This window comes from Patiria miniata, unplaced genomic scaffold, assembly GCF_015706575.1.
Source record: "Patiria miniata isolate m_02_andy unplaced genomic scaffold, ASM1570657v1 HiC_scaffold_23, whole genome shotgun sequence".
Lineage (NCBI taxonomy): Eukaryota > Metazoa > Echinodermata > Asteroidea > Valvatida > Asterinidae > Patiria > Patiria miniata.
The window spans coordinates 2,297,719-2,310,963 of NW_024037062.1; the positions used below are offsets into that span (position 1 = coordinate 2,297,719).

The following is a 13,245-nucleotide window of genomic DNA, read 5'->3' on the forward strand; positions in this document are numbered from 1 at the left end:
TCTCCGAGTCCGAGTCCTTTTGTGAATCTCAAATACACATCATCGTGGATGAGAACCAGGACAAAGTTGATTGCGACCCCTTTTAATACAAAGCAAAGGTTAAAGGTAATGTGTAGTGGTGGCTTCAATTTACATGGCTGAAAGTGGAATTTTACCTTTTGACTGGGCTTGCTTTTTGCTTTTGTCAAATACTTAACGCCTCACTATATTTCATGTCCTTATAAAGGGAGGGTTACTAGTTGCAAGTACTATTTGAAATTTGGATGTGAATTGATGTTTACCACACTAGAGACGATAAGCGACACTGAATTAATCAAAAAGAAGAGACTTCCAGTTTATTATATCTATCCCAGAAAGACATCAGGCAGATACATCATGGAAGTAATTGGCATATTGCTTCTCTTCATTGGGAGTGTAGCCAGCATTGCAATGATCTGTCCTGTTGGTTGGCAGCGATATGGAAAGGCTTGCTATTTTCTGATCAAGGAACTAAAGGGTTGGCACAAAGCAAAAAGCATGTGCTGCTTCTCATGCAAGCCTTGCAGTTCCCAATTCATCGGAGGAACAGACATTTATATGGGAATTACTCCAGGAGGAGTTTCATCCTGATGGTCCTCTGGATGGAGCCTGGATTGGCTGCAAAGACATCGAGAAGGAAGGTGATTGGCAGAATTGTCCTCTGACAGGTGATGAGACCAACGCGTACCAGAACTGGAGGGAAGGGCAGCCTGACAGTTGGAATGCTGCATCTGATTGTGCATTGATAATCAATTCAGCGGGTGGCAAATGAGATGACCAGTCTTGCGCTAATCCCAGATATGCAACGTGTGAGCTTGACATCATCGACTACGACCCTCTATTTTGCCTTCAGATCGGCTCCGATGGTCGCATCACCGCCCCGTGCCTCACTGATAATCACGTCTTGATGGAGTAACAGTCTCAGGGTCTGGTGTCTTGTGGCAAGGCCTGCCTCTCTCATCCCAAATGTAGCTCCTTCAATCCGAAGGACCAATGACAGGGCAAGATGGTGTGCTAGCTGAATGACCTCGCCCTTCAAAATGCAGCTGATGAAGATGTGGTTGAAATTGAGAACTGCTACGGCCTGGATCTGAAGAAACTGGTTGCATGAAGCAAACTGATTCAAAAGATATCCTTCAGAATGCTCTGATGAACAGGTACATGGGCCGACATTTTCAATGCAAGTACATGTCATGTACAAAACACAGTGGTGGCTTACATTTTCATAGCTGAGAGGGAATGACTATTTTGTGGAGATTTGTTGTGAACTGCTCGAATTTTGCAAGGATTTACAAGTTTGCAAACACTTGTACTAGTCTGTAAGTACAACATTTGTCTTAGTGAGTGTTGTGACTGTTTAAAGTAATGTGCATAGTATTTTGAATTGTTTGTTTTGTTTAGATGGATAGCCTCTGTATTGGCAGAAATGTAGCCAAAAAGTAACCACTTACATGTACCCTTTTCTTTGTTTAATAATGCCATTAGTAAAAGGAAAAAAAGGCAACCTTTGACAACTTTAACCATTTTTTTTACTTAGCAAAAGATAATCATGTAAACATTATTTTCGAGTTTGGAGTCATTGAATCAGCTATTTCGAGCTATAGCATCAAATGTAGGCAACCATTTTTTATTCAGGGACGAAAATAGTTGAGGGGAGGGGGAACGACATGTCCCCCCGTCCTCCACTGATCGACGCCCATGGACTTGGCACTATGCTTCATAACGACAGACTTTTAATACACGCAAATTGTATACTTACATGTATGCCTATACAGCGTCAGTGAAATTGAAAATTCTGAGAGAGACCCCAACACTTCCTAAAAGCTTTTCTCTGCATGCGTGTGGGTGGGTGTGTGTGTCATGTGTGTGGGTAGGCCAATATGTTTTAGGCCCCCCCAAAATAAATCTCCGGTTTCTGGTATGGAGCTTGCCCAAAAAGTGGTGCGGCGACGCGGCTTTTGTTTTTTTACCTGCTTTTTTGCTCCAAATGTCGGCTGGTGACTGCAAATGGTGCCCGACTAAACTTAGTGCAAATATTATGAGAGACTAGAGCTTATTCTCGATCATAACCTCATCTAAAAACACATTAAAATTGTGCAGAAGCAGGATTCCATTCAAACCAGTGAGTTTGGCGGTTTTGAGACATCATCTTTTATTGAAAAAAAAAAAAACTTGTTCATTTTGCCGACGCGCATGGCTACGACAACGCGCGCGAATACCAGAAACCGGAGACATTTTTTTTGGCCTTATGGCACACTGCGACATTTGCGTAGGCCCCCGAATTGTTCGTAGGCGCTAGGCACATCAGTGCCTACTGTGCCTATTGGTGAATCCAGGACTGGGGTTCCAGCCCCATCAGATTCTTAATTCTGCAGGTTTTTTTTTTTACTGACATGTGTTTAATACACTGATGAACACAGACATCATTGTACTGTGTACAACTTGCGCACAGGGTCTTTGTCTTTGATATAATACAATGAAATAGCCAAAGATTCGTTATCATCCTTTCGGAGACATGGTGGTCACAAATTTGCCTAATTAAATATTCATGACAACATAACATCAGAACAAAAGACATCACAGTACTATCAATGTAATATATTTATCTTTGAAAATTGCTGTGTATTAATTTGGAACTTCAACCCCATCAAAACGATTATGACATAAATAGAGTCTAAAATTACCACTTCCAGTAGCAAGGGAAGTAAGGATCACAAGACCTTCAAGACTCAGCAGGCACATTTTCAGTACCAACATGATGCAATCTGAAAAGAACTAGTATCATATCTTATCGGGGAAAAAAAAAGAGATTTGAACAAAAACAATACCTGTTTCAAATTCAGATTGGGATGGTAACATTATGCTTCTTCTCGCAGTGCAAATACCAGTCTTTCTGTCTTGTCAACAATTAAAGCCAAATTACTATTGATTCATGACTTTCCCTGCTTCATGCTTTCCATTGTGTGAGGCACACCTCTTTTATTTGTGTTCTTTATTAACTGTCCTTGACCAGTTGGAGATGCAAGCTTGAAATTTTCCTGACTAAAAAGTCATTTTCTATGTACTGGTTGAAAAGCCAAATCATACAAAAATACATACATGTATTCTTTAAGCTGAAACTCTCTTATTAATATATTTGAATTTGAAAATTGCTGTATGCTATTTATGAGAAAAATATAGTCTGAAATTAACACTTCAGCACCGGAAGTAAGAATCACTCACAAGACCTTGAGAATTCAGCAGGCACATTTTCAGTACCAATATGATGCAATCTGCAATAAACTCGCAGTATATCACACCTTTTCAGAAAAAAAAAGAAATGTGTACAAAAACAAAAGCTATTCCCTATCGACATTGGGAAGGAAAAAACTATGCCTTTTTCTCGGTCCAAATACAAGTCTCTCTCTTGTCAACAATTAAAGCCAAATTGCTATTGATTTGTGACTGTCCCTGCTTCACGCATTCGACTGAGAGCGGTACAACTCTTTCATTTGTGATCTTTATTCACTGTCCTTGGCAAGTTGGAGATGCCAGTTGGAAATTTGAAAAGCCAAATCATACAAAACTACATACATGTATGCTTTCAGCTGAAACTCTCTTATTAATATATTTGAATTTGAAAATTGCTGTGTGCTATTTATGAGAAAAATATAGTCTGAAAGTAACACTTCAGCACCGGAAGTAAGAGTCACTCACAAGCCCTTGATAATTCAGCAGGCACATTTTCAGTACCAATATGATGCAATCTGCAATAAACTCGCAGTATATCACACCTTTTCAGGAAAAAAAGAAATTTGAACAAAAACAAAAGCTGTTCCCTATTGAGATTGGGAAGGTAAAAACTATGCCTTTTTCTCGGTCCAAATACAAGTCTCTCTCTCTTGTCAACAATTAAAGCCAAATTGCTATTGATTTGTGACTATCCCTGCTTCACGCATTCGACTGAGAACGGTACAACTCTTTCATTTGTAATCTTTATTAACTGTCCTTGGCAATTTGGAGATGCCAGTTGGAAATTTGAAAAGCCATATCATACAAAACTACACACATGTATGCTTTCAGCTGAAACTCTCTTATTAATATATTTGAATTTGAAAATTGCTGTATGCTGTTTATGAGAAAAATATAGTCTGAAATTAACACTTCAGCTCCGGAAGTAAGAATCACTCACAAGACCTTGAGAATTCAGCAGGCACATTTTCAGTACCAATATGATGCAATCTGCAATAAACTCGCAGTATATCACACCTTTTCAGGAAAAAAAGAAATGTGTACAAAAACAAAAGCTATTCCCTATCGACATTGGGAAGGAAAAAACTATGCCTTTTTCTCGGTCCAAATACAAGTCTCTCTCTTGTCAACAATTAAAGTCAAATTGCTATTGATTTGTGACTGTCCCTGCTTCACGCATTCGACTGAGAGCGGTACAACTCTTTCATTTGTGATCTTTATTCACTGTCCTTGGCAAGTTGGAGATGCCAGTTGGAAATTTGAAAAGCCAAATCATACAAAACTACATACATGTATGCTTTCAGCTGAAACTCTCTTATTAATATATTTGAATTTGAAAATTGCTGTGTGCTATTTATGAGAAAAATATAGTCTGAAAGTAACACTTCAGCACCGGAAGTAAGAGTCACTCACAAGCCCTTGATAATTCAGCAGGCACATTTTCAGTACCAATATGATGCAATCTGCAATAAACTCACAGTATATCACACCTTTTCAGGAAAAAAAGAAATTTGAACAAAAACAAAAGCTGTTCCCTATTGAGATTGGGAAGGTAAAAACTATGCCTTTTTCTCGGTCCAAATACAAGTCTCTCTCTCTTGTCAACAATTAAAGCCAAATTGCTATTGATTTGTGACTATCCCTGCTTCACGCATTCGACTGAGAGCGGTACAACTCTTTCATTTGTGATCTTTATTCACTGTCCTTGGCAAGTTGGAGATGCCAGTTGGAAATTTGAAAAGCCAAATCATACAAAACTACATACATGTATGCTTTCAGCTGAAACTCTCTTATTAATATATTTGAATTTGAAAATTGCTGTGTGCTATTTATGAGAAAAATATAGTCTGAAAGTAACACTTCAGCACCGGAAGTAAGAGTCACTCACAAGCCCTTGATAATTCAGCAGGCACATTTTCAGTACCAATATGATGCAATCTGCAATAAACTCGCAGTATATCACACCTTTTCAGGAAAAAAAGAAATTTGAACAAAAACAAAAGCTGTTCCCTATTGAGATTGGGAAGGTAAAAACTATGCCTTTTTCTCGGTCCAAATACAAGTCTCTCTCTCTTGTCAACAATTAAAGCCAAATTGCTATTGATTTGTGACTATCCCTGCTTCACGCATTCGACTGAGAACGGTACAACTCTTTCATTTGTAATCTTTATTAACTGTCCTTGGCAATTTGGAGATGCCAGTTGGAAATTTGAAAAGCCATATCATACAAAACTACACACATGTATGCTTTCAGCTGAAACTCTCTTATTAATATATTTGAATTTGAAAATTGCTGTATGCTGTTTATGAGAAAAATATAGTCTGAAAGTAACACCTCAGCACCGGAAGTAAGAGTCACTCACAAGGCCTTGAGAATTCAGCATGCACATTTTCAATACCAATATGATGCAATCTGCAATAAACTCGCAGTATATCACACCTTTTCAGGAAAAAAAGAAATTTGAACAAAAATAAAAAAAGCTGTTCACCATTGAGATTGGGAAGGTAAAAACAATGCCTTTTTCCTGGTCAAAATACAAGTCTCTCTCTCTTGTCAACAATTAAAGCCAAATTGATATTGATTGGTGACTATCCCTGCTTCACGCGTTCGACTGAGAGCGGTACAACTTTTTCATTTTTATTTACTGTCCTTGGCAAGTTGGAGATGCCAGTTGGACATTTTCCTGTAAAATACATTGAGGTCTGCGCCTTCACTGAGAAGTCATTTTGAAAATACTGGTTAAAAATGAAAAGCGAAATCATCACACATCAACAAAAGAAAAGTACCTTGCTATTACTATCGGTTATATTCTTTTAACCTTTTCAACTACATATTTACAGTGAATATACATTAAAAAAAGAAAAAAAGTAAAACTGCTGCAAACTGCTTACTGACTGGATGGACCTGAAATATATAAATCTAAAATTAATGTGGCCTGACGTTGCGAACTTAGCAAGTTCTTCTTCAGAGGCTAAAACAGAAATGACAGAGATACATACATTAACATGGGGGTGCACACAAACATGCAGGGCTGAAAGAAGAAACACAAAAGGAGGATTAGGAGGGAAAGGTGTGGAAAGATGCAGGGGAGGGTGGATGAGAGAACAAAGAAACAAAGGGAGATGGCAAACCACAAGGGGTCTGGTGTAAACAGGGGAGGGACCAGAGAGGGGAAGGATCAAAGGTCACAGGGAGTGGGAACGGACAAAAGAGTGTGAGAGTGAAGGGATGATGCGGGGGGGGGGAATGTTGAGGTGGAAAGGGATGAAAGATGGCGGGAGATGTGTAAACACAAACAAGGAAGACCAGATGGATTATCTGTGACAGAGGACAATGGAGGAAGAAAAGGATTAATCATTTCCAAGTTGGATGTTGAGACCATGTGGTTGAATAGTTCGAAGACGATTCATCCACACCTTCTCTCTGCTGAGGCGAACTGACTCTTTGCGATGGCCAAGAGATTCAATGCCCTGCAAAATCATATCAGAAATGGAGTGGTTAGGCAGGTTGAAGTGATGACCAACAGGGGTGTCTAGTTTCTTGGTGTTGACCGTTGATCGATGGGCATAGAAACGCTTCTTGAGCGTATTCTTAGTCTCACCTACATACTGCACTCCACAGACCCTGCAAGAAATGAGATATATGACATTAGAGGTGTTACAAGTGATGTTACCAATGGTTCTGTGGGTAGTGACAGAAGAGTGGCCAGAAAAGGAGTCAGACTCCTGGATATGAATCTGGCAGACAACACATCTGGAACTGCACTTGAAAGTACCATGCTGGGTGGGAGGGGATGCATCTAAGGATGGGACTTCAGCTCGAACAATCAAGTCCCGTAGATTTCGAGGACGCCTGTAAGCCAATGTGGGGCCGTTGGGGATGGCGCGGGCAAGGCGATCTGAAGTATGGAGGATATGATGATTGTCATTAGTGATTTTGCGGAGGGGAGGGAGATTGGGGTGAAACGTGGTAACCAAGGGAATCATGGGTTTGGCCATGGCATCAGGGGCCTTTCCCGTGAGAGCTTGATTTCTGGGGATAGATTTAGCTCTGGCAATGGCACGATGAACTTGGCGAGAGCTGTGACCCCTGGCCACCAAGTTGTTCTTCAGTATCTGTGTATGGCGGGAGAAATCGGAATCATTAGAACAAATTCTTCTGAGTCTGAGTGCCTGGCTAAACGCTATGCCAGTTTTGCAGTGCCTGGGGTGACAGCTGGAGGAGTGGAGGTACTGGTGGGTGTCTGTGGGTTTGGAATACAGGTCAGTGGTTAGTGAGTTGCCTTGCTTGCGGACGGTGACATCCAGAAAGTGGGTTTGGTGAGCCGAGAACTCCGATGTGAATTTGATGGTTCTGTGGAAGGAATTGATGTGGTTAGTGAAGGTCAAGAGACTGTCCTCATCACTGGTCCAGATGAAGAAAACATCATCAATATATCTCCACCAGATCCAAGGGCGACATGGGGCCGAGGCAAGAATGCGTTCTTCGAGGTCACCCATGAAGAGGCAAGCCATCGACGGGGCCATGCGAGTGCCCATTGCAGTGCCGTGTACCTGTAGATAGTGTTCACCAAGGAAGGAAAAATTGTTCTTCGTTAGTATAAGTCTCATGAGGGTGCCAACATCACTGATGGGAGGAGTCGTGTGTCCTGCCTTGGCCAGAGCCAAGGAGCAAGCACGAACTCCCTCCTCATGTGGGATGTTGGTGTACAGAGATGAGACGTCGAAAGTCCCAATGATGGCTGTGCTGGGAATCTGGTCCTTGATTCCTTCAAGCTTGCGTAGGAAGTCTGGGGTGTCGTGAATGTATGACGAAATCTGTGGGACAAGGGGTTTGAGAAAACTGTCAATGAACAGAGAGATGCGTTCCGTGGGTGAGCCATTACCGGAGATGATGGGTCTACCGGGGTTGCCAGCCTTGTGAATCTTGGGTAGAAGGTAAAATCTGGCAGTCCTACAATCACAGGGAGAAAGAAATTTGTGAGCTTTCTTCGACAACTGGTCACGTGATCGCATATCGTCAAGTACCTGTTGTATATCTTGACAGAAAGTGCCTGTGGGGTCAGAGTCAAGGCGGGTATAGTTAGTGCGATTATCCAACTGGCGGTGGGCCTCATCAATGTACTGCTGACGATCCATGATGACCACAGCTGAACCTTTATCTGCTGGCTTGATGATGATGTCGGTGCGAGAGCGCAAGGAGTTGAGAGCCAGGCGCTCCTCTCTGGGGAGATTATCATGAGTCCTGTGGGGGAAGTTGTCCGGGTTAGTGACTTGGGAATTGATAACTTGAACGTATGTCTCTATGGCTGGCACACGATTCTTGGGGGGTACCCATGAACTCTTGACTCGAAAAGGCTCTGGCTCACACGGTTCACTGTCCAGGAAAAACTCACGCAGGCGGATTCTACGGTAGTATTCCGTGAGATCTTGGCTGTCGAACGCGTGAAGCAGGGATAGTCACCAATCAATATCAATTTGGCTTTAATTGTTGACAAGAGAGAGAGACTTGTATTTTGACCAGGAAAAAGGCATTGTTTTTACCTTACTCAGATAACAGTTTACAAAGCATTGAAGAAACATTGTCATTGAATTGAGAGCAAGAGCCGGCATTGGATTGTTCATTTTAGTTCATGATCATGTACATGAACCTAGCTGCTTGCTTGTGTAACCGTGAAAAATGACACACTTGGGGAACTCGCACAAACTAAGACTCTATGGGGATTAACTAACAAAACTAAACTAAACTCAGGATCTTTGAATGGAAGAGTCGCGAGGAAATTGAATTAATAGAGACCAGAGACGAATTCTAGATTTCGAACAAAAAAAGACCAAAAAAGAATTTATTTACACGAACCTTAAACCATAAACCAGTAACTAAAAGCAAAGAATAAACCTATAATCCAAAGACTTAAACCAAAAAAATCAAGAAATTGAGACTTAAACCCTAAAATCTAAAACCAACACAGTGTGAATAGTGGATCTTTTAAAGAACACTCAAGCAGGAATAAAGTCTGTAAACAAGAAAATACAAAAAGAGAAAACATATAAGGAAATGATCTAATGAATATTCATGATGTAATAAACAAGTTCTAAGATACAAAAGAAGTGGGAGACACTAATCCCCAAAGTGAAGGATTAGCACATCATAAAATAAGGCTAGTGACACCATCCTATACACAGGCCATGTGAGTTAAATGAGAACAAATAAAAGGCAATGAAAAGCTAAAGCACATGTTGAAGAATTTAAGAAAATCTCTAAATCTAATACTAAGAAAATGTACAAGAAAAACATGAAAATCTAGAATGCAAATGAACTTCAACCTTTCTTAGTAATAAAACAAGGCCAAAAAATCTATCCTTAAGTAAAACCAAGGCTGAAAACAAACAAAACTAAGAAACTTTCCTTCAAAAGAACTCAAAAAGAAACTTTCATTGAAATAGATTAAAGCTTCCTTATAACAGTAGGAACAAATCAATCATCAGGAAAAGAAGTAAAAAACACTAGTGCCTTAAGTAAAATAATAAAAGGAAACAAAATGAAACAAAAAGTTGTAAAAGAAAACTTCAAACTGGAGCTTCCTCAAAGATCTAAACTGACCAGAGTCAATTCAAAGCTAACAAACTTTCAAAAGAAAACTGAACTATATTTCTAATAATAATTATACATGATAAATGAAAAGTAGACAATATACAAAAGAAAACTCACCAAAGCAAATGACTCGGCAACAGACTAACCTCAAGCAGAACGGGCACTCCAGTTAGGAGGAAAATATATGCATGTATGTTTATTGTCTGCTGGTCTGCTGGCTGAACTGAAATGTGACTTGACCATGTGGCAGCTTTTATAGGGGGAACATGTGGGCTTAAGTAAACAAACAGGGGGGCACACTACCAACAAAGGGGGGGGGGGACATCTAAACTTCAACTAAAATGATTTTCTTTTTCTAAGGGGAGCTACTCCTATTTAATACACTATCAAAATACACAAGTAAAACTTGGCACTGCCACACTTGCTTGCTAGCTTGAACTGGTGCATTAAACATGATGACCTTTCCAATATATTTATATCACCAGACTAAACCCCAAAGGAAAGAGAAACCAACAAGCGTTTGAGAGAACAATTGAAAGCCAGAAGGGACAATGGTGAAGAGGTCATGATACGAAATGGGAAGCTAGTGGAAAGTAACAGAGGTTCCTTTCGTGGGCAGAGTCAGAGGGACGTTCTTCCCAGCTTGCCAGGAGCATCTGGTGGGACGTAAAGCAGACGCCATTTTAAGACAACCAAGCAACACTGCACCAGCACAAAGCACAAGCACAGATTCCCTGCAAAAGTCGAGAGGAACAACCGCGGAAAGGGATTTTGGAAGAGATAAACAGAAGCCGAGTGAGCTACCTGAAAAATTCTCTACAACTCAGCACGGGAAAAATCCCAGGAAACAGTTGAAGAAACATATTGAATCATCGCAACCCCTGCAGACGCCAAGTAGGCCTTCAGCAAGAAAGGAGGTGAATGCGAATGTACATGTAGATCCAACCGAACCTATTTCACCTATTGCACCATACAGCACAAACAGCACTATGTGGAAAGCACCACCAGCAGAGAAAGAAACAAACTTTAGTAGACCAAGATTTCTTTTGGACTGCTACTATACAAACGCTAACAGCATTTTAAACAAGAGAGGAGAGTTTATTACTATAACGGACCTTTTGAAACCAAACATTATTGGTATATCGGAGTCATGGTGCGACAGTACAGTTTTAGACGGTGAGATTTCCTTGGACGACTAGGTACTTCTCAGAAAGGACAAGTCGGTATCATCGGGAGGAGGTGAGTTACTTTACGTGCATAAATCGCTGCAAGTAATACCATGTCAAGATTTAAATGACTCTGGATTTGAAAGTTCAGCTTGGTGCGAGGTTAAGTTAAATCAGAACGACATCCTACTAGTCGGAGTATCCAGCAGTACTGATGAAAACAACGAGAAATTACTAGAGCTACTAAAGAAAGTAGGAGAGAAGGAGAGGAGCCACATACTTATAATTGGCGATTTCAACTTCCCACAAATAAACTGGGAAACAAGTGGAGTAAGGACGGATGAACAACACCCAGCCAGCCATTTCTTTGACACAACGCAGGATTTGTACCTCATTCAACATGTCAACTTGCCTACCAGACACAGAGACGGTCAACAGTCCTCAATCCTGGACTTGGTTTTCTCAAACGAAGAGTTCATGGTTGAAAATCCTAGAGATGTAGCTCCGATGGGAAAGAGTGACCATGTGGACTTAACGTGGACTTTCGTATGCAGCTCTGACATCACGTCAAGGGAGGAGGAGAACGGAGGAAGGCTAAACTTCACCAAGGCAGACTTTGTCAGCATGAGGGACTACTTTGGAACAGTTGAGTGGGAACAGAAGATGGAAGACATGAACTGTGAAGAGGCATGGCAGTATTTAAAGAAAGAATACAACCAGGCAGTCCAGGAAAATGTACCGAGGACAAAACCAAAAACGAAGAGTAAACCCCCGTGGCTTCGTTCACATGTCACAAAGTCTGTCAAAAAGAAACATAGATTGTACCAGAGGTACAGGAGATCAAAAGCATACCATGATTATGAAAGAGTACAAGAAACAAAGCAACAAGACAAGAAGCATAGTGAGGAAAGCACAAGCAGAGCACGAAGAGCGGCTTATGAAAGAATTTAAGAAAAAGCCAAAAGCTTTTTACAACTACGTGAGACAAAACCAGAAAGTTAAAGTTGGAGTTTTCCAGCTGGAAACAGAAGACGGAAATCTGACAAAAACTGATAAAGAAGCAGCAGCAGAGGAGCTATCAAGATTCTTCCAGTCGGTGTACACCCTAGAGCCAGATGGGGAGATCCCAGAACTTTCAAGGGTAGTTGACACCATCCTGTATGACTTGAACTTCACCTACGATGACATCTGAAAACCAGACAAGTGCCCAGGGCCAGACCAGATTCACCCCAAAGTACTCAGAGAATGCAGTGAGGAGCTGTCATTACCATTGTACCATGTCTACAGAAAGTCACTTGACAGTGGAGAACTACCTAAAGACTGGAAAATAGCCAGGGTAACCCCTATCTTCAAAAAGGGATCTAGGACAAAATCTGGTAATTACAGGCCAGTTAGCCTGACATGTATTCCCTGCAAGGTAATGGAGTAATTAATCAAGGACAAGATGACTGAGTTCGTACAACAACATGAGATACTATCTGACAGGCAGCACGGATTCACCCAGGGTAAATCATGTTTGACAAACCTGCTTGAAACACTAGAAACGATTACCCATGACTTAGATGAAGTCAGCGGAGTAGACATCATCTTCTTGGACTACCAAAAAGCTTTCGACTCAGTCCAACATAGACGACTACTAGGAAAACTCTCTACATATGGAATTGAAGGAAAGATAGCCAAGTGGATTGAGGGATTTCTAGTTGACAGATCTCAGGTAGTAGCAGTAAGGAATGCTGAATCAAGTCATGCAGACGTTGCAAGCGGAGTTCCTCAAGGATCGGTGCTAGGACCGCTTCTTTTCATCCTGTACATCAACGACTTACCTGGAACAGTAAAATTAAATGCTCAGATGTTCGCCGATGATACTAAAATGTTCACAACGATAAAGTCACCGGAAGACGCAGTCAAACTTCAAAGTGATATCGATGCACTGCTGAACTGGTCCAAGATATGGCTCCTAGGATTTAACGCAGACAAATGCAAAACCATGCATATGGGAAACAACAACCCAGGATGTGTCTACCAGATGGGAGATACCAAACTACAAGAAACAGATCAAGAAAAAGACTTGGGAGTGTATATCTGCAACAACTGTAAGTCGTCTGTTAAGTGTGCAAAGTCTGCCCAGAAAGCGATAAATAGCCTCAGAGTTATCAAAAGAACTTTCAAGCATATAACCAAGGAAAGCCACATTAGACTGGGCTTGGTCCAGTAATGTCAAGATTTTCAACGGATTTT

At 40.9% G+C, this 13,245-nt stretch overlaps 1 long non-coding RNA gene and 1 pseudogene across 1 annotated transcript; one reads left to right on the forward strand and one right to left on the reverse strand.

Moving 5' to 3' along the window:
- Positions 1-375: 375 nt before the first annotated feature.
- LOC119731360 lies at positions 376-1,129 on the forward strand (annotated as a pseudogene).
- A 7,927-nt stretch (positions 1,130-9,056) lies between these two features.
- Positions 9,057-10,260, reverse strand: LOC119731095. The gene is made up of 2 exons (XR_005271428.1): positions 9,959-10,260; positions 9,057-9,263 (listed from the first exon to the last, which is right to left on the reverse strand). It is a non-coding gene; the product is annotated as an uncharacterized LOC119731095 (long non-coding RNA).
- Positions 10,261-13,245: the final 2,985 nt, after the last annotated feature.